Below are 23,110 nucleotides of genomic sequence, written 5' to 3'. Positions count from 1 at the left end.
CTATATAGAGAAAAACCATAGCCATGAAGACATTATGTGGCTAATTTTAGAAAAGATTAGCCCTAAAACAGGCAGAGACATTGATAATATCAGGAAAAGTCGAGAAGTCTACTGGATCTTTACTCTAGATACAGTAAAAAATTGATTGAATCAGGAAATCCCGTGGGAAGAGGCCATACGTTATAATACAGGATAGATCTCTTTTACTGCTCCCACCACACAATATAGAATATCTAGTGTTATTATCCATTCTTTACATAGTACGTGCGGATTCCTTTCCTGATATTTTGCAATCAGAAATAATCTTCTTATTCACTCTTGAAAGAAATTTCTGGTGGATCCATTCTTCATATGCTCATTTTTGAAGCAGGACATTGACTGTCATTTATCTTTTAATCATTACATTCATTTCTTTTGTATTATACACAAATTTCCTAGTTTGTATTTTATTTACTTTGACACAATTGGTGTCTATATTGTGTACAATTAGAAATCTTACTGGCAGTAGGCTTTATTTTCATTTTCATCATTTTTTCCAAATTCCAAGCTAGCCCGTGTAATCGTTATACCTGAATGTCGATGTGTATACGTTAGATACATCAATAAAGTTGATTTCAATTTTTACCCCTACATTAGATCAGCTTGGACCAGAAGTACAGATCTTTGAAACTGTAGTGCTTAAACAAATTAAACTACTTATCAGTCGTTTTCATCGTCCCTCACCTAATCTAACTAGAGAAGAATTGGACGAACTAATTAATCTCAGACAAAACTCAAAAGTAACAATAAAAAAATGGTGACAAAGGAGGCGGTATAGTAGTTGTAGACACAGAAAAATATATACAAACAATGCAAGAGCTTCTTGATGATACAGCTCATTACCAACCAGTCAAAATAGATCCTACTGCCCGTGTCCAAAGAAAAATCTTTACTTCCACAAAAATGGCACTTGAAATGGGTACTATCTGCAAATTGGAGTTTGATTTCATTAACATAGAAAATCCAAGAATGGCAGTCTTTTATGGTGTGCCCAAAATTCATAAAGATAGAAACAACCCTCCTTATCGACCCATAGTAACTACCATTGGCTCAGTTACTGAGCCTATCTCTAAATATATAGATCGTATTCTATGTCCACACGTGCCAAAGATTATATCTTATATCAAAGACACAAAAGCTATGATACAGGCAGTAGAGGGTTTACCCTTTAATACATTTAGAGATACGTTAGTTACTTTAGATGTGGAATCTCTCTACAGCAATATACCCCAAGAGGCAGCACTCACGGCTGTGAAGTGGTTTATAGAATTCCACCAAATTGACTGTTGTTCTACATTCATTTTAGAGATTCTTAAAATCGTACTAGAGAAAAACACCTTTGACTTCAATGGTACCCTTTACAGACAAATTAAAGGAGTCAGTGTGGGGGCAGCATGCGCCCCAACTGTAGCAAATATATCTATGGCACGCTTTGAAAGCATCCATATATACAATGAAATAGCTCCCTTTTTCGAATCTGTACAAAATTGGGCACGCTATATAGATGACATCTTCTTCATTTGGACCAATGATTCCAACACACTACAGGAGTTTCTAAGTTGGATTAACATGTGCGATTTAAATCTGAAATTCACAGCACACATGAGTTCTACTAATATAGAATTCCTAGACATACAGATCCAAGAAAACAATCAGATTTTAGAGGTTGATCTCTTTGTTAAACCCACGGCAAGAAATGCTCTTGTACATTATAAGAGTTTTCACCCGACAAAACAAAAAAACAGCATCCCGTTCGGGCAGTTCCTCCGTCTCCGGAGAAACTGTACGAATATTGCTGATTATGACAACAGATCGGACAACATGAAAAGCAAGTTTAGTGCAAGTGGTTATCCAAAACGAGTCATAAGAGAAGCATATAAATGAGCGAGATTTTATGATAGAGATCATCTCCTATCCAATTAGACTAAAGAAAAAATCACACCTCCTCTAGTTTGTGTCACCAGGCACTCGACAGGAAATGAACAAGTCCGTCAAATTATATGTGCCAATTGGCACATGTTAAATGCCAACTTTGAGGAAACGACCAAGTTACCATGTCCCATGTTTGCACATCGACGAAACAAAAATTTAAAGGCTCACATTGTCCATTCGCGCATTAATACCAAACCTTCGTTCATCCAGAAAACTATTGATGGTAGTGCGCCCATTTGGGGCAATCAGAAGTGTTCCCAATGTAAGGCATGTGACACTGCAATCATTACTTCAAAATTTGAACACAATGGGGTTTCCATTGTACTAAAGTCATTCACAAATTGCAAAACAACAAATGTTGTGTATTTGTTACTATGTCCATGCAAATTAGGATATGTGGGCGAAACCTCTAGGACGTTGGCCACACGACTCACCGAACATCGCTCTGCGATACGAACACATAAGATGGTAGCTCCTTTAGTGAAGCACTATATAGAGAAAAACCATAGCCATGAAGACATTATGTGGCTAATTTTAGAAAAGATTAGCCCTAAAACAGGCAGAGACATTGATAATATCAGGAAAAGTCGAGAAGTCTACTGGATCTTTACTCTAGATACAGTAAAAAATTGATTGAATCAGGAAATCCCGTGGGAAGAGGCCATACGTTATAATACAGGATAGATCTCTTTTACTGCTCCCACCACACAATATAGAATATCTAGTGTTATTATCCATTCTTTACATAGTACGTGCGGATTCCTTTCCTGATATTTTGCAATCAGAAATAATCTTCTTATTCACTCTTGAAAGAAATTTCTGGTGGATCCATTCTTCATATGCTCATTTTTGAAGCAGGACATTGACTGTCATTTATCTTTTAATCATTACATTCATTTCTTTTGTATTATACACAAATTTCCTAGTTTGTATTTTATTTACTTTGACACAATTGGTGTCTATATTGTGTACAATTAGAAATCTTACTGGCAGTAGGCTTTATTTTCATTTTCATCATTTTTTCCAAATTCCAAGCTAGCCCGTGTAATCGTTATACCTGAATGTCGATGTGTATACGTTAGATACATCAATAAAGTTGATGCTTTCGAAATCGTTTTTTCATTTTTTCATCTATTGGATAATCCGACCCATATGACTCATTACGCTGGTCATATGACCATAGTTTGCGCACGCAACCTCCAGCAGAGGAAAGGACGTGCAGGCACCGGAAACATAGCCCCGAAGGCTCAGAGTCGAGCAAGTAAGTAGTGCAGTAGTCGCTTGTGGCTTTTAAACTCATTGATGTTTCTTCAAATAAATTAATTCCTTCTAGCCACAGTCGTCTGTGTGCTACTTTGAAGTTACAGTAAAAATCATTGTATCCACTTTAGCGAGCATGCCTAATGTAGTTTACGCCCGGCTTCAGCTACACCTTTACGAAACGTTAACTTTAAATATATACGATCTTGACGTCATTAGTCGATCTGACCGAACCTTTATTGTGAGCCACTTTAAGTCTTAAATGATGCCTCGCACTTAGTTAGGGACTCTTTTAGACGTTACTTCATATCTATATCATCTTGGCACTTTATCCATATATGTTTTAATATATGACAATGCGCCTATTCACGTCATACCCCGATACGTACAATATTTTTTGCTAGTGATTTTTTACCTTAACCAATGTCCCGCATTAAGACATGTATCTATTAGACGCTATTTACACCATCTTGGCATCTTTAGTTCCAGTTGCCACTATACATAAAAAAAGAATGAACTGACAGTATATTGGATTGAAAATATTATACAAGCGTTTTTTTCTTATTTCAGATATACATGTATCATGAGATACTGGTTCTAACATTTCATTGCGGACCCAGGATTATCCAGACGATCTAGAGCTCTTATTACCTTAACTTTGCGACATCCTGCATCTCTCCGAATACTGAAACTTGTTCACTGTTGGTTTTCATACCAGAGACCTACAGGTATTTTAGGCACGTTTGATAAACATCACACTAATAGCTGAATGCATCTAACTGTAAGATTAGTTTTATATTTATACACTGTTTTTTCTTTTTTCTTAAAAGCTTCGATCACTGCATTTGAAGATGTTATAATTATTCCTTTCATCGAATTTAGGAAAATTATCAGATTCCCTTTTGACTTCTACTTCAGGTACTAATCTAAATATATAATTAATTGCTCTATAAGAACGTTTTTTAACTATTTAGAATACATATATACATGTTTTTCTTCACAGTTTACTCTGTCCCAAATGTATATCCATTGTGGTCAGCCTTTTACAAGACTCAGGCCTTTACCAAAAAGACTATTAAGGTAATTTTTGACATTATACACCCCTACAAAAAGAGAGAGATGTCAATAAGCACTGTTAATAAGGGTGTATTCATCATCTTTTGCACTCTTCTGGTGGTAGGTTATTCCCTATTTACTAATCTAGTTTCATTACCAGCCTGGTAACTTTACTCCTCTGTTCAATGTATAAAATCTTTGATATTGCATCGCTTTGTATCATTACTGTCATTTTGGAACCCTCAAGAGTAATTACACTTCCCTTTCTAATGTTTACAGAATCTTCATTGTCTTTCCCCAGTGGCCTACTTTTCCTGACGAAGGCACCTTGGTGTGCCGAAACGCAAGTAGAGAATACTCATGTCAATCAAAATTGTGCCACATTTTTTTGTAATTTTTTTTGTAATTGTTTTGTAATATTTTCCTTCTTTTCTATAATATTGATTATTTATATACTATTGTCAATTTAATTTATATGTATTTGAACAATTGATAGTATGATTGGAAGTGTGTATAATGGATACACTAGGGCCTGTAAGAATGTTATAATGTTTTATATAAAATTGATGTTTAATAAAATTTATTTTTTATTTTTGCCATAATCATTGATGTTTTGTCGTATTGGGTTCTACTTGACAGTATGTATTATTAAATTGTGTTGTTTGGTTACTTTAATTCTGTACAATTGAAACGTGTTTTATGTCCAACGCACTAGACACTCCCGTTTTCTGCTACTACGTCACTTAACCAGTGCAAGCATGGCGTTGCTTTTAAAAGATGAAGCATCATGTTTACTAGGGGATAAGCCACTTTATCTTCATGCAAACTTTTTTGGATGGCACGTCGCTTTTCAAAATGAGGCATCGCGTTTACTAGGGGTAAGTCACTCCAAAAATACATCCATCATTTTTTTTGGATGCCGCCTCACTTTTCCAAGAGAACTGTCACATTTACTTGGGTTACTTGGGGTGCTTCCTCCTCGCTCACCAACTCCCCCAGTCCAAAGCAACCAGATCCCATGCTGTATGAATGGAGGGAGAATTTCGGGCTGGAGGTGGAAACCATGACTCCCTGTACTTCCGGTGGGCCATTTGCGGGCAGCCATCTTGTCAGGGTGACGCTCTAGTATTTCACCTGTGCCTGACTATTTCAGGGGTTGATGGCGCTAACGCATAGTGGACGCGCCGCCGGCGCGCCAAAGGCAAGCCCATCTGCGCCCGTCCGCGTCCGGACTTCGGCCAGGGCCAGTGATGCTGCCCAAACCCCTAGGGATCTTCTGCATATTTAGAGTCGCGAGGAGCTACTTGCCCTCAGATCTTCCACCTGCCGGAATCCGACTCTTGTCGCACCTGGGGACTTGATGAAGACTTACTTATGTCCCTACTGTGGGTTTGCCCCTACCACTAATTGCACCGTGGAGCGACTTAATGGTCCCTGCCTTAACCTTTCTAAGCCCCCTATGACGGTGAAGCTAAAAGCTTGCTTGATCAACTGCAGATCACTGCCCAAGCATGCCTTGGACATACATCAGTCCCTAGTAGAGAATAACTGCAACCTTATGTTCTTGACCGAGACATGGCTACGCGAAGATTCCAACCCACCAGTGACCTTAGCTATCCCCAAGGGCTATGGCATAGTCTGTGCTAATAGACAAAGCAAGAAACCAGGGGGAGGGATAGCGATCATCCATAAAGTGACATGGGAGATCACAACTTCCAACTTTGAGCAGATTGATAACATAGAAGGACTTCCCTTCTATATTAAACTCTCTGCGTCCACCTCCAGCCCGGGTGTTTTGCTTTATAGACCACCTGACTGTAGCCTTAGCTCCTCCCCCACCTTTGTGGATTATATCGCCCAGGCCAGCACGCGGTACTCTAATTTTACGATGCTAGGTGATCTTAACTTCCAAGTGGATGACCCTACTTGCCCACATAGTGCTAATTTCATCTCCTCACTGGCCGGGTGCAATTTAACGCAACAAGTGTTATTGCCAACACATAAGGCAGGCCACACACTGGACCTTATTTGCTCATACCTACCCGACATCATAATCCATCCTCCTGGACCAGTGATCTGGTCAGACCACTTTCTGATCCCTTTCCGACTACATTTGAAAAGCGGAGTGAGAGCCACCTCCATACCAAAAGATTTCAGAAGGAATTGGAGTAGGGTTAGCCCAGAGTCACTAGCCCAACACTTGCCGGACCCTATGCCCACCTTATCAAACAACTTAGAGACTAGCATCGCAAACCTAAATAAATGGGTTAGTGATGCTCTCGACTCAATTGCCCCTTTTAGGCCGGTAAACTCCGCGAGAACGTCCCCCTCCACGCCCTGGTTTTCTGAGGAGATTAGGGCAAAAAAATCTTAATGTTAAAGATTGGAACATAAATGGAGATTAACCTACTCACAGGAAAGTAAAACGTGTTATCGTGCAGCGCTTAAAGATTATCGTAAAATCCTTATTGTAAAAAAAAGAGACTTCTTTGTCGAACGCATTTCTAGCGCAAAGAACTCATCTAGGGAAATCTTCAACATAGTGAAGTCTTTTACGAACCCCCTCGCGCTCACTCATGTTTGTCCCCCCTCACAAACATGTAATAAGATCTCGGATTTCTTCGAAGAATAAATCGCCCTGATCTATGAGTCCTTTCCAGCATTACCTTGCCTCCCTGAGGTGACAAATGCTCATAAACCTGGGCAGACTCTTAGGCCAGTATTCTCAGAATTTGCTGTTATCCCTACGGAAACATCGCTGACAGAGCTTCAGAAATGCAAATCTGGGTCCCCTGGCGATCCATGGCCAGCCAAACAATACAGTGCCCTCACTGAGTGCCTTAACCCCCACTTAAATGCCATCTGGAATTCTTCAATCTATCCATCAGTTTGGAAACACGCCTTTCTTCTCCCAATACTGAAGAAAGACAATGCTGACCCTCAAGTCCCTGCAACTATAGGCCGATCTCTCTGCTCCCTGCCCCGGTGAAAGTTTTAGAGAAATTAGTACACCAGCAATGGGCAGCATATTGAGTCTAATAGCCTTTTACATGAGTCTCAGTCCGGCTTTCTCTCGGGATTTAGTACAGAATCTGTCCTGATTGAAATGGCTGATTCCAGACGCTGGGCAGTGGATGGAAGCTCTAAGGCCATGTTGGTGCTGTTAGATTTATCTGCAGCATTCGACACAGTGTCCCATCCCATCCTATTAGATCGCCTGAAGGACATAGGCATCCAGGGAACAGCGCTGAACTGAATTACATCCTTTTTGCTACTTAACACCTTTGGCAGAGCTTATCACCAAAATGGGGATTAAGGTGACATCCTACGCTGATGACACTCAGCTACTGTTTACTTTCAGCAGAGTGTCAGACTCCACCTTTGACCCGCTAAAAGAGTGCCACAAAAACATCGCTGATGGATACATTTTCTGCCTGTCTCAACTCGCAAAACCGTAGTTCATGCTCTAATCACCTCCCATCTCGATTATGCAAACTGCCTGTACATGGGTCTGCCGCTTGGTCTGATCCATAGACACCAGATTATTCAAAACGAGGCAGCCCGACTGGTTTGAGGGGTCCCGCTTCGACACCGCATCTCTCCTTACCTCAGGCAACTGCACTGGCTGTTGATAGGCAAACGGATTGAATTTAAGGCCCTGACGTTTGTCTTTCGAGCAGATATAAAGGGAGAGGGCCTCTCTAACTGAGTAGGAGACTCCGTCCATATCAACAAGCCAGACCTTTAAGGTCCAACCACAAACGCTTTCTCTCCATACCACGCTTTGCGAAAGCAAGAATGGGAGGTAGAATATTTGAGGTGGGGACCACTAAATGTTGGAATAACCTCCCTCCCCACCTACGCATGATGCAGTCCGAACAGGAATTCAGAAAGGCCTTGAAAACCTGGCTTTTTAGTTGGAGTGACTAGTATTGTGCTGTCCTCTACCTTGTTCACTGTGTGCTACAGCCCCGGGACACCCCATCTGGTGTAGCTGGGTGCTCTACAAGTGCCTTTTATTATTATTATTATTATTATTATCAATACATATGTGACGTTTTTGGATAACGCATCGCTGTTTTAAATGAAGCGTCATGTTTACTAGGTGACATGTCACTTTACCAATACATGCAGGATGTTTTTGGATGACTCGCCGCTTTGCCAAATGAAGCTTTACGTAAGGCAATGGTACAATTACCTTTCTTCACATGCATCACGTTTACTCTTTGAAAGTTACTTTTGGGACACAAAAGTCATGCAAGCTATTGGAAAAATCACCTTTCCTTTATATGCATCACGGTTACTCTGCAAAAGTCACTTTTGGAACACAAAAGTCACGTAAGCCATTGGAAAAATCACCTTTCCTTCACATGCGTGATGTTTAGTTCTAAGGTATAGTCACTCATGACATATTGCTAGGGATATGTGCAAGGCACTTATGTGACATATCATAATTACAATGAACTGTGCATAGCTGAATATGCAGTGACGTTGGCGTTTACCTTCCAATCTCGATGCCTGCTTTTGTGGCCTATTCCTGGCATTTGACATGTAATACAGTTGATGGCTCATGGCCTGGTCACAAAACCACACTTACAACTCATACTAGTAGACATTTTATTTAATTCAGAACCTTAGTGGTGTGTTAGTTGTTGGCCCATTTACAGATAAGTAGTTCGTGAGAAAAGTTGTTGCACTATGTGTGTGCGTTGACAAATCCTGGCAGAAGTGTTGAGAGTGTCTCTGCCATTGGCTTCCTCATCCTCCTCATCTCCTCCATTGGGTCCAGGGGTTGTTGTTCGCCGTCCCAGGGTACATTGGTGCTCACACACATGCTGTGCAGTATGGCACACACTAGGATCATTTTGCAAACCATTTTGGATAAGTAGAGCAATTTGCCCCAGGATATGTCCAGACACCTGAACTTGCCTTGGAGCTGGCCAAATATTTGCTTGATTATGTTGCGTGTTCGGCTGTGTGCCTGGTTGTAGGCCTTTTCTGGTCTATCTGAGGGTGTCCATATGGGGTCATTACCCATGTCTGGAGGCCATATCCTTGGTTAGCTGTAAGTGACAGGAGAACTGTCAATACTGTCTCTCACGGTTAACAATACATGCCATGGTACATGAGTTTTGTGTGCTGACATCGTCATACATATTACTTCTGAAATGTTAACCTGATGTGTTAGGCATACTGTTGTACATTGTTGGACATGTCTCTTCCATTTCTATATGTCATGTAAAATGCTGGACAGGGGATGATGCATTGCTGACTTTGGAATACTGACTGCAATCTTGTCCGTGCAAGACTGGAACCAGTGGGCTACACACCATTGCAATACTTGTCATATGTATTATAGCCCTATACACTTATTCTGGCTTTTCTGTCTTGGTTTTATACACATGTCGTCAATATGAATTGTTTCATTTATTGAATGTGAGAATGTGGAGTGCTTGATTGGTGTGATTGATTTAAATATATGCGTTTGGATTTGTATGTTTTAGTGTCCAGAGCTCTCTTTGTGGGGTTAAGACAGATTGTGTATCCTACTATCTTATTAGTTGTGATAAAATTGTCTATTTCATTGACTATTTATTTATGTTTGTTGTATTTATGTGTTTTTGTGTTGGCTTGGTCCAGTCTATTTATATATAAATAAATGACACAAATATTTGATGTCTAAAAGAAATGTTCTTCGAAAAGTAATTGAAATTCATTATATCTTTAAATAAATGTTGTATTCATTTTATTCGTTCTGTTGATCTATTGGGTTCAATATTGTATCCTCCCCGATCTAATTCTAGCTGTGGTGGTTATCATCTGGGGATGCTGATCCGTTCCTTTATTATTAGACAACAGGAGACACCTTCTTCCCTTTCCCCGGGGGTTGAATTTCTTTTGACTTTGGAATACTGACTGCAATCTTGTCCGTATATTTTTCGATGAAGGATATATGTTGGTTGGACCTGTCCAATGTATGTTGTCTGTTCACACTGGATGTGTGATTAGCTTTTGGGGATCAGCTATTTGGTCAGCAGTTGGCCGCTATGTTGGTGGTGACATATTCAACATACATTGCACTAACACATGCATATGTCGATGTTCACACACTGTGGTCAGTGTTGGGATACATAACATGCATTACAAACCATTGGAGTGGCCTGTGGACCCTCATGCAACCCCCATGTCACCACTTCCTTGCACACAGTGATGCTACACTGCATTTCGTGCCGCTATTCTTAGCTCTGTACCCTTCTACCTTTCTACGCCAGCCGTAGTGGCTTTGCGTGTGTTGACTTGTGTGACTTTGGGGTTAGATGTACACATGTGTTCAGCCACGGCCGCTGCAGGTAAGAGTGGTGGGGCAGTGGAGCCAGGAGAGGGGGGATTTCAAGAGACGACCAGGAAGGAAAATGAAATAAATGATTAGTTTTCCCTCATCGTCGTCTCTCGAAATCCCCCCTCACATGGCCCCACTGCCCCATGCTCTTACCTGCAGCGGCTGCGGCTGCGGCTGCATGTGCTGTGGTGCATGGTGCATCTATGAGGCACGGCTCTTATACTCATGGCCCTATCGGTGTTTCTGGACACAATCATTGGATGTCAACCATTTCTAACTGTTGGTAGGTGTGTAGGGAATTGTGATGTTGCATACTTACAAGTAGACCATTCCCATATTGTCCATTCTGGAAGTGGTGATTTATGATGCAGTGGCATAAAATGTATGCATCTGGAACACACTCCCAGGGTATTTGGCCAGCACATTTGTGAAGAGGCCCGATGGTCCACGATGGCCTGGACATTGATGGAGTGGGTATATTTCCTGTTCTGGTAGAGAAGGGCTTTTGCAGCAGGAGGAACCAATTGCACCCAGAACATGTGGGATGCCTGCAATTGCATGAAAGCTGTATTTGATCTCCAGCTGCAACTGTTGGGTGTTTGGGAAGTGGAGAAACTCTGGTGTGAGACGGATGATGGCATCCAGGACAGATGGTAGGAAGACATAGACCCGTTTCTGAGATATACCTGCTGCTGTGATCTTAAAACAAATACCCAGAGGCTAATACCCGGAGGCCAACATGTGTAATACTGCCATGAGCTTGACCTGCGGTGGAACGTTGGTGACCCTAGAAGTTGATGGCTGGAGCCGTGGTGTTCTGATGTAGCAATTGCGCAAGGGACTCCCTCTTGAGGCGGTAATATGTTATGACCTCATCCTCCCTGAGCTGAGCCCAAAGAGGGTAGTCCTCTGCGGTTAGATGCACTCCCTTCTCCTGTGCTGCCTTTGTGGTGGTGAAGGAAGGGGAGGTGTGGGTGGTAGGGCTGGTGGTGGTTGTGGTCTTCTCTGTTCAACCTCCAGCTGCAAAATGAGAAGGTCAATGTTGTCAGTTTGGTTGCCATACTGTTCTGTCAAGCTTCTCTTTTATTGCAACAGCTGAAGTGTCATTTCCTGCACATGGGTTTGTAAGGCTCAGGGACTTTGACGTAATGGTAAAATTTGTGCAACACATTTCCCGGGATGCGTCATTTCACAAAATACTTGTAAACATCCCTGTGTCAGATTTGCGGCAAAACGTACGCAGGAACGCCTACCTTGCATATCTTAAACCTTACGTGGTACAGCAGATTCTTGCGCGATCCATTCCAATGCAGGTCTCTCATAAGTGACACATCTCCCCAGAGAAAGTCACAAGTTCAGGCCAAACGCCATAGAGTGTGGGCTGGCTACAGGGCCCCATTAGGCCCGCTGAACAAGACTACCTTAAATCCTAGTTTACGGAGCTTTGCGAGGATCCGTGTGGAAGATGCGTTTCACAGCTGAAGCAATGAGTCAGTTCTGAGAGGCGTGAGGCTGCGATATGAGGTCCTGTGTCATCATTGAGGTTCTCATCAATAAGCGCTTGTGATGTGAAGTTGAGCATCGAGAATGTGTTGGCCAGCCGAGGCGATGCATCGGTTTCAAGGAGCTGCAAGGCTGCAAGGCGGAGTCCAATGTCGTTGAGCCTACTGTTGACGAGGGATGCTAGGGCCTGTGCCGAGAATATGTTGTGGAGCGGTGGTTCTGAGGGGCTGCATTGCGATGCATGCCTTTGCGACGGGTCCTATCCACGCAGCAGCAGCAATGCATTAGTTCTACTGGGGTTTGAGCCTCACAGCAGTGGAGATGCTTGATCCACAGAGGTTGGTAGAGCACCTCAGGCCCACTTTCAAGGGTCAAGGACTTGGATGGCACTGCTTGGCTGGTTAGATTCACAGATGGCAGAGTCTAGGTGCAGGTGCAAGGTTGTTGGTAGCCTGTTTGGTCCCTGAGGTTTCAAATCAGGAGGCCAGCCAACTAACTCTTGGAGTCTCTCTGGGGTTCTGGGTTCAAAAGATGCAAGCCCAGTCCTTCTCACCCAGGCAAGAGTGGCAACAGTCCTTCAGCACAGCAGTCCTACAGCGTGGCAGTCATTTCAGCAGCACCGCAGTCCTTCTTCCTGGCAGAGTATCCATAGGCCCAGAAGTGTACTGAAGAGTTGGTGTCTGAGGTCCAGTATTTGTACCTGTTGTCCCTCCTCTGGATGGAGCACATAAGCTTCTAGAAATTCCCTTTGAAGTGCCTTCCCTGTCCCGGCTCCAGACTAAATACTGGGGTATGCAGCCCTTTGTGTGGAGGCAAGACACAGCCTATTTAAGTGTAAGTAGGGCTGGGCCCAGCTCCGCCTTCCCATCCTGCCAGTGATGTGCCAACCAGGCACTCCTAAGCTTCCTGTTGTGTGTGGCAGTCTAGGCGAAATATGCAAAGAACAACTGTCAACTACACCCAGTCATGTGATCCAGAGAAAGGCTGTAGGCAGCAAATGGCCAGGGCAGAAAATTGCCAACTTTCTAAAAGTGGCATTTTCAAAATTGTAATTCAATATTTGACTTCACCATCAGTTAGAATTTCCCGTTTCAATTCCAAAGACACAGAAAATGAAGGCATTACTTGTACCCATTTAGAAATTACAGCTTATATAATGTAATAAGGTAACTCCAATGTTATCTTATGTGAGAGGTAGGCCTTGCAGTAGTAAAAAATGAATGTAAGATTTGATCATTACCAAGACACGTAAAATTAAAAATACAAAGGCAACTTTTCAAATACGCTGCACCCTGCCCTATTCGCTGTCCAGTGCCTAACCGAGGAGTGACTTATATGTATTAGAAAGGAAGGTTTGGGCCTGGCAAAAGGTTTACTTTTCAAAGTTGAAACAGAAATTTGAAACTGTACACACAGGCTGCGATGGCAGGCCTGAGACATGTTGGAAGGGCTGCTTAAGTGGGTGGCACAATTAGTGCTGCAAACCCACGGGTAGCATTAAATTTACAAGCCATGGGAACAGGTGGTGCAACTTTGCTAGGCACTTACAGGTAAATTAAATATGCCAATTGTGTATTAGCCAATTCTACCATGTTTAGAATAGAAAGTGCAAGCACGTTGTCATTTGTTAGCAAGGATAAAGTGCACAGAGTACTAAAAGCCAACAAAAGCGGGTTTAGAAAACAGGAGGGTTAAGGCAAAAAGTTTGGGGTTGACCTTTCAGAAATAGCCAAGTCAGACGCACACTTTTTATGTTAATGAGACAACAGGGTCATAAAACAAGCCCCTCCAGTCCCTGTGAGGCAGAGCGGACCCTCCCCTTCTGGGCGGGTCATTCATGCCTAGTTCAATGAATGTCTGAGAGATAAGAAAGACTCCAGGGTCCCTAATAACATTCTGCAGGGGGGCCCTATCATTTTACATTATGCCACTGTGAGACACGGGACACCAGTCAATGCTGCCGTAAATGAGACATGGATGTGCCCCTCCGAAATACTGGGTCATTTCTACCTGCTGTTCTTCAATCCGGGAACAGATCCACACATCTTGATAATAAATATCATGCTTTAAATGGGGTTTATAATTACATTTTCACATGGTGCTAAACCTAGCCTTTGATGGGCTTATGTGTCATTAGGCTTTAAAGGCAGGCAGATCTACCAGAAAGCATTGAGACGTGAACAACTCCGATACTCACTGCACTGACACATATTGGTCAGTCAGTAAGTCAAGTCAATTTATTTGTTGATTAGCATAAAGCATTACAAAATTCTACAATAATACATTTTTGTTTTATAGTTCTGATTAATAACTATACAGTATAAAAATGAGCAATTCATGCAATAATATAGTGAAGCAATCTTGTCTCTAATATTAACAGGTCAATAATAACTGTCCATAATAAAAATGAAAGCACAATACACTTTCTGTGCATAGTAGTTAGTCTTGTTCAATTGATTTTAGCGAGTTCCATTGCGGGTTATACTATAATATCATGCTAAGTCAACAAAATAGTAAAAGACGAATTTCTACAATACTACATAAAACTTTTAAACTTACTATGCGCATCCGGTACAGGCAAGAGCGCTGGGGCGCGGCGGCGGGGAAGGGGGGTGGGGGGAGAGTCGACATACGTTGGGATAGGGAAAAAAAATATAAAACCACTTACCTTGTGCTTGCTGCATCGCCGAGTCGGCGATGTGTGGAGCGCAGGCTATGGTTTTATTTATTTATTTTTTATAATTTCCCTATCCCGTCGTTTCTCGACTTCCACCCCCGCCCCGCCACACTGCCTCACCGCTCTTACCTGTAACAGCCGCGCCTGCTAATAAACTTCCCTCTCTATGTTATGATTTGGTATTCATGCAATAGTATTCTAAAATTATCTTGTCTGTTGTCAGGCAGTTACCATTAGTTGTCCGTGATAAGATGTAAGGTTCATTATTCTTCCTATGCGCGCTGCTTCTCCGTGTTCAGTTATTATAACAACTTCCACTGTAGGTTTTCACAGACACTTTATGCACCCGTTCAGAGAAGCCAGGCGCAAGTGTAAATGGCTAAAATCAGAAACTTATTACATAAATCGCATCTCCAAAGAGAACAGGTTATGTTGAGTGATCAACAATTCCTTCCTTTCTGTAAGACGAGGCCTCTATAAAATAGAAGCATGGCTAAAAAGTCTGGGGTTCGTGTCATGGAAATCAGGTTCACCAAATTACTCATGAAGCTCATTCCACTAGGTGTTTGTGTGCAGCGAACAGGATTCCTTGCTGCTCCCTGACCCCATATTATCAGGGTTGGATTAGGATTCAAAATCGGTCCGGGCATGCAAAAAACAAAATGGCCCACATTTGCATATTGCCTTTCCTCAAAACACTGCTTCGGCGAAATTTTATTTAAAAAAAGGGGGGGTGGGGAGATACAAAAAAATGCACGGATTAGTTTACACTGGTGACTGAAAACAAGTGAGGCCACTTCTGCTCAGGCCCCCTGCCCCGCTAGGTATTCATACATTAATGGGCCGGCCCTGCGTGAAAAAGAAAGTGACACCTCTACCTGTTGCTAAATGGGAGGTAATAAGCGCCCATCTGCCTCCAGAAAGGCCACTCAGGCACCCACTGGGCCGCTAGCTGTATCCGAACAACAGCGACACTGCCCAAATCGGCCCCCCAGACTGCTTCAAAAAGCAGCCCACAGTTGGGACTCGGCACCAGCCCCTCGGGCATTGCCAGAGTGCCCGCATTACCAATCTGACGCTGCATATTATCGACAAAGGCCCTAATGACTGCACTCCCCTGAACCCTTACACCATGCTGAAACCGTTAATACCTAAATTTTGTAATGCATCCTCCTACTACTGGACCCCCCTCGAACCCAGATAGCATGGAACAAGCCTTAGAAATGTTTGTGGGAGCCAATCAGAACATGCAATGAGAAACAATGCCACGTCGCCACATTGTCATAACACTAACGTTCCCTTCAAAGTAATGGGTTGAATCCATATTGCATTGAAAACATAGGAGAAAACCTGGATGTATATTTTGGATATGCATGTATACAAATTAATATTATACAGTAGCTTATATAGACAACACGTTTATGTCTATCAACGGGCTTTTCGCTGCAAAGCAGCAGTGATTTTTTGAGGCAATTGGACTTTTTTTATACAGGCATCTCAGATATTAATGATCTTTTTCACTTTTTATTAGTGCTCTGAAGTGGCCTCTAGACTTTGTGAGCACTATATAAAATCAAGAACTACACAGGATATTATAAGACATAAAAATGTGCAAAGAACTTTCAATGGTAAGTCTACCTGTTTTAAATCCATGTGCATCTTTTCAACCACAAATCAAAGAATATTTGTAATTTAAAGTGACACAAACTGTACGTGAAATTTCAAAGAAAGTTTGGAAAAAATATGTAAAATTACCCAAAATGCAAATCTGGCATTTGGTGCTATGTTTATTCGTGGAATGCATCCTCGTGCCCATTTTGGATGTGATGATGCATTTTGCTTTTAAAATACTGATAAACAACAAGTGCCACAAATACTCACTATGTTCCTGTGCTCCAGGGATTAGATTTGACATGGAAATTTCTGGATATTCAACTGGACTTACCTTCAACGTTCTTTATTGATAATTTTGGTAACCTTTAGCAGACAGACCATTGGTAACAACTTGTAAACAGGCATGAATGGATGCTAAAAACTGCTGCACAAGTAGCTCACTCACTTACTCAATTTCATTCTCTCTCTCATGTTTCACACATTCTTTCCATTTCATGTTTATTTTCCACTTCCTTTTGTTGTCCTGTTTGTCTGAATTTGATTATTTCACCTGTCTCTCTCATTTGTCTCTCTCACTTATTTTACTGCTTTCTGTATTTCTCTAATGCCCAGTCACCACACCTGTCCATTGTAAGTCACCCTATCTCTTAATCTATTTGTTTTTCTTACCCTCTTTGGTGATATTACAGGACATAAATTAATGTGAATGTGTGTGTTTATGTGCTAAGATCCCATCTTTGGCCTATTCTGGTGTAAATGTCAGTGGTGGCTCGAACGTTTACCAGGGAGGAGCACATGCACACATAATCCTCACTCACATCCATGCATTCACACACACACAAACACCCTTTGACAACACTCACTAACAATTACACATTCATTCACGCACATAAACATAAAACAAGCATTTACAATGCAATAGGTCTCGCATTTACGCGAGTTTGAGCTATTAGCATTGTAAATGACAATGGCTTTTATTTGCGTTTTTCAAACATAAATAAAAGGCATCGTCATTTACAATGCCAATAGCTTAAACTCGCGTAAATGCGAGACCTATTGCATTGCAAATGCTTGTTGTCCATGTCTTCGTCATGAGGGAAGCGCATGGCCTACTTTTTATCTTGATGGCTCTGAAAACTCGAACTAGAAAAGATCTGTTGTTGGAAAATGATATAAGAAAACGAGTTGAAGATCATATGATCGGTGACTGCAAACAACAAAACTCTGAAGTCCGTTTCTTTCAGATGGAAATTAAAATGTATGACGTGCCCCAGGGCAGCTGTCCATCAAAGCCAGGGCACTGTATCATTTTCTTGTAAAATGATCCGTACGAGAATGAAGAAATGAGTGTGCTTGGAGTGATCTCGATTCTGTCATTTAACTCTAAATGAGTCATGTTTCCGTTTGGGATTATTTTTCAGGCGTTTACTTTGTCCACTTTTGTTCAGCAGAGGAGACCAAACACCACAATTCCCAAATTGCATCCGTTTGCTATTTGAAGTCTAGGACGAAGAGCATTGGTGTCCATAGTGGCACAAAGATGAATGAACTCCAACTGACCATGTCTAGGATGCTTCCTAGGTATCCGCCTTTTAGGTCTTTAAACTGAATACAAGGAGGGCTCACCGGCTCCCTGTGTGCTGGGACGAGTGTTGACGTAAGCAAAGGTCAGCTCGACTCGAAACAAGTGTGCGAAATAGTGAGTTTTTTATTGTTTCGCCTTTGACGTTTATGGATAAGTTCATCACACAAATTGCAACTTTTGTTTTGTCTCTTTTTTGCACAGATATCTGCAAAGCATAGTTTACTCTGACCGGCTTACTGTGTTCTGCCAGCTCTTGGAAACCTGCTTCGGTGCCGCAGGGCACTACAACTATTTCGGAATCATGCTCTTCGGTACTGAGGTAGACCCAGAAGTTTTAAAACTGCAACATCTGTCATCATGTTTTAATTGGCCTGACTGAAGTGTTTTAATTGGCCTGACTGAAGAAGCCGAATCTCGGTGCCGAGGATCACACGGGGCAGTGTGCGCGTTTGGTGCTTTGGGAGGCTGATGTTACAACACTTTCCGTGGCTGCGTTTGCTTCCAGTCCCAGGCCAGCTCTGGTCCAACCATACATGTCATTAAGTGTCATGTTAGGGACTAGCACGCGCTGGTATGGTTTCTGAACGGATGAGCAGATTCTCGGGGCTTTGAACGTCCCCCCTCACCCCAAGGAGCGTCTGTAAACTTCTGCTTACAGCTCCCGCTGACACCATCTCTTCTAGGCGCTATGATGCCATACTATTTGCAGGATGTGTCAAATGGTAGTATACGACTGTAAATGGTAATATAGAAGTGCATGCACTCTCAACTTAAGAGTGAATGAATACCTGTTTGCCCCTGAGAAGTGCCAGTACTCTCCCGTTAAAAGTATTGGAGCAGTGCTGAGAAGTGCTCTCCCTTTCAAAGTATAGAAATACCGGACAGTATCTGCCCATTGAAATCACTGGCGCCGCCGCTTTTAGTAGTTTGGTGACACCCAGTGCTTAATTTGTGCCGATGGTTGCTTACAGGTTGTTGGGACCCAGACTTACTTTTCATCATCGGACTTTGACCCGCAGCAGAAGGGGGTAGGTAGGATGGAGAGAAAGGCGGGAACGCTGCAACGAAGGTTAAACTCAGGGTTGAAGGAACCTGCACGAGTGAAATACAGACAGGAACTGTCGGGCGATGGAAGAAAGAGGCACGGGTGGAATAAAAAACTAGGCGCCCTCCGGAGTCGGCAGCCCTGCATTCATTTTAAAAACAAGAATATGTTCCTGCAGTTCTTTGGTGACAGACAAGCGACCGAGATGGGTGACTGGGAAGAAAAACAGACTAAGTGTGTGTGGTACATGAAAACAACATCTTCTGCACGTTAATAGGGGGTAGCACGCCCGCACAATATCCCTTGTTATGACGGACTGTGCTTTATTGTGGGTTAGTCAAGATTTACTAGTGGCCAGCTGTCCTGCAGGCAGAGTGCCTCTTCAACATGCGGTCCCTGTGGGAGCATTTGCACGTTAGATGTAAAGCACAGGGACGCAGCCAACCAGAAGCGCTCTGCTGCTATAAAGGCAGCACGCAACCTCAAAGAAGCCATTTCACGGCGCAGAGCTTTCAGACGCGGCCCCTTTATGGGATCTGGGAATGAGGCAAGGAATGGCAGTCCCGAGGCCGATCTTTTGCTTCAGGATTCTGTCCCCAGGCAGCCATGCTGTAGTCTAGAGGTCTTCAAACGTGTTAATGCTGTGCCCCCTCCTTGGAAGAAAAACAAGCGCTAGTAATGTTGCCAGTTGTGGGTGTGCCGGCAGAGGAGGCTGGGTCTGCGCAGCAAAGCGGCCGCGAAATTGAAACTGATCGCGATCACGATCAAAGCGGCTTCTGAGGGTAATCTGGAGGGGGCGGTACTGCTAATGTGTAAAGTGGCTCGGGATTGGAGCATTGGAGACATTCACCCACTATTAGCGCATCACAGTCCCGAAGAGCTGATAGGCTGTAGAGTCTGCATGTGCCTTTTGGTTGGACAGACCAGGGTGTACTGCTGCCGCCTGCTATTGGGGTGGAAGGAGGATTTGGCACCCAGTGATAATAGTGAGCGATAAAACAAGCAGGAAGGGGGTGGCAAATGGTGTTCACGGGCGCTTTGATGTCCTCAGTGGCCGAGCGGCTCACTAAAAACATCAAAGCGCCCGCGAAATGTAAGTGATCGCAATCGCGATCACACTTCAAAGCGCGGCTGTGTGACAGGCGAAAGTGAAAGAAAACGAGTGCTTTCAGGCCTCCAAATGGTGCTCGCGCCCGACACATGCACTGTATTTGGAGGCCTGAAAGCACTCGTTTGCACTTCCAAAACTCGCTTACTATAAGTCTCGCCAGCGCAGCGCTAAAGCGCTGTCTCAGGCGAGACCTAAAAAGATAAAAGTTATCTTAATTGCAGTTTTCCAAGCGAGCAGGCTCAGAGGTCCCAGGGAGGTTGGTGCTTCTGCCTTCTCTCTTTGGAAGGGAAGGCAGTAGTCCCAAGCCTAGGGACTCCCAGGAGGGTTGGGACTGCTGCCTTCCCTTATTGGCTGAAAATAGGTACTGAGGGATGGCAGCAGTCCCAATCTTGTCACAGAGTTGGATGGAATCAGTGGGAGTGCTGACCCCACCGCACTCTGTGACGAGCTGCCACTAATTGACACTTGGCCCTGTGCACTTTAGGGCTTAAAACTGAAGCGCCCAGGTCTGAGGCAATCAGTGACGCACTCTCGTCATGAGGGGGAAGGCGTCAAGGCACTTTTGCGAGGCTGAGAAGGTCATGCCCACAGGGCTGTGAAACCCTCAGCCTGGCAAAGTTCAGCTCAGGCAGACAGGAAGAAGCCTGGCGATTTAGCACATGTCTAGCTCCTGACCTGAACAAGAAGAGTGTCTGTTAGGCTGACCTTTGTGCAGCCTGACAGACACTTCTTGCCTGGAAAAAGGTGCGAGTGAGGCCTGTAGGAACAGGCCACTGCTGGTAAATGTATTGATTGTAATGCTTAATTTGTGCAATTTGTTGCAGGTGGTAGGCGCCAGCACTTATTCCTGAGCAGTGGCGCTCGAATAATTTTCACAGAGGAGGTGCTGCCATCAATTTTATATCACTGAAGTCATTGATATTGTGAAGAATCCAATAAGTCACAATAGAAAAAGTGCAGCAAATGAGCCAGGCCCATGCAGCAGGAGAGTGGTAAGGGTGTGTTATGTAGCTGATGGTGCATTTTGTGGTAAATATATTACTAAAGCATGGTGTGGTAGTGCACCGCCATTTACAAACACCACAGCTTTGATTGGAATGGCCAATACATTTGCAGAGAGATGCAGTTCTACTAATAAAAATATATAGTGTACAAGTAATAATGCTGGGAATCATGTTTCAACAAATATTTATAATTTGCACAGCACCAATTTAGGTGTTTTGATTTGAATTTTCCAGCATACTTATGAATTGCAATAAAAATGTCTTTCAATTTAGCTTTCCTAGCTGTTGATATATTTTGAAATATTTGCACTGATTATTTACAGGCATGTACATTTTGTTGGGCGTTAGGCAAAAAAGGACATCCCCACACCCTACACCTCTACTTCAAGCGCCTGTGTTTTGGGGGTGCTGCAGCACCCTCCCCTCCCCCACATCTACTTCCAACGCCTGCGTTTTGGGGAGCTGGGACTCAATTTTTATCATCAGAGTAAGACCCATAGCAAGAAAGAGAAAGCCAGAAATGGGAGAGAGGAGGAGTATGCACAAATAGGAAACAACGACATAGGGTGAAAGCAGGAATGGAAATTAAACTGCAGGAGTGATGCAAATAGACATGAACACTAGGATGGAAGAGAAACATTTTAAGGTGGATTTCAAGACTAGGCAGCCTTGGCATTTGGCCTAATTAGCCGTGGGCACTCATTTTGTTTCTTCCTTATTTTTTAACACACTGGCCAAATATGTGTATCTGCCTAGGGGCTTGGTAGAGCGTGAATGTTGAGAAGGTCGGGCCTGTCCTTCCTGTCTTGGTGGGTGATGTATTAGTGTGTACTTCGCTGAGTTCTATTTACTTCCTGTATTAATGTATACCAGCTCTGAAATACAACCGCACAAGGACTGCGGTGCCTCCCTGCCTCGCGCCGGTATCCTGTCCAGGGTCGTTTCTCTTCACAGACATTCTCTGCCTGGAGCGATTTACTGCGCAGGCGTGTGTCAGTCATTGAATGCACGCACCGCGTGCGGCCACGTCGGCATGAGATTGTATATAGAGCTGACAGCCGCACCTGCGCGCTACGAAATGATAGCTCCGTACTACATACAGGATTTAAGGCTGAAACTGGCTCACACACAGGAATTGTGACCCCAAGTGCTGGCCCTAACTCCGCCATGGACCCTACCTATTCAACACACCAGAATACAAAGAGCAGGTTCAAGGGATACATCAAAACAGAATTGGGGGAGAAAATCACAAAATCCTAAAACAACTTCTTTTGTGCTAGCCCACACCATGTGCCTCACTCTCTACCCAGTATTCTAGTGACAACATTTGTCGGCATCAGAGACCTAAGGAAGAGGGGCTCCAGCTTTTAAGCTAGCACATACTCAGCTGTTTCTTGTCTGTGTCCTGCGTTTATTTATTCCACAATGTGCTAAACATAATAGGGCCAATACCATGCTTGACGTGTACGTCGAAATTTGAGGAACACTCCGGGGGCGCAGGCTGGCTCTCTTCCAGTCGAGCATCAGTGGAACAACATCGACACTTTTTCCTCTTTCCAATGTGTCCTGCAGAATTGAGCACACGAATAAAGATTAAAAAATGAAGGTTAGCGTTTTGAAGCATTCTCAGTTAACTTATGTTAGTAACTATGGGAACGCACCAAAACCCAAGGCTGGATGTGTGGGAACACCCATGATATCCCAATGGAATGCCTCCCTGGAGCAGAGTAACTCCAGGCAGTGACTTGTGTTCCCTTGCGTTTATCCAGAAGCATGCAAGGTAGCTTTGCGAGGCACAGCAAATCTCACTTAAGGGCTTGCGTTGCCCTTACATCACCTTGCGAATCTTAACAATTTCTGAACATTTATTTGGCATCATGGGGAATTCTGTTAGCAGAAAATAGGGAATACAATTAATTCAAAGTTGTTATGACCAGGAGCCCC

At 43.2% G+C, this 23,110-nt stretch overlaps 1 long non-coding RNA gene across 1 annotated transcript in view; it reads right to left on the bottom strand.

Annotated features, from left to right (window-relative positions):
* Nucleotides 1-22,732, bottom strand: part of LOC146797768 (uncharacterized) — a 34,332-nt gene extending 11,600 nt beyond the window's left edge. Inside the window, exon 1 of the long non-coding RNA XR_014969045.1 lies at nt 22,619-22,732. This is a non-coding gene — a long non-coding RNA (uncharacterized LOC146797768). The remainder of the gene's footprint in view (nt 1-22,618) is intronic.
* Nucleotides 22,733-23,110: the final 378 nt, after the last annotated feature.

Source organism: Triturus cristatus, chromosome 9, assembly GCF_964204655.1.
Source record: "Triturus cristatus chromosome 9, aTriCri1.1, whole genome shotgun sequence".
In the NCBI taxonomy this organism is placed as follows: Eukaryota; Metazoa; Chordata; class Amphibia; order Caudata; family Salamandridae; genus Triturus; species Triturus cristatus.
The sequence above is the reverse complement of the archived record's forward strand: the minus strand, read 5'-3'. Positions and strand labels throughout refer to the sequence as shown.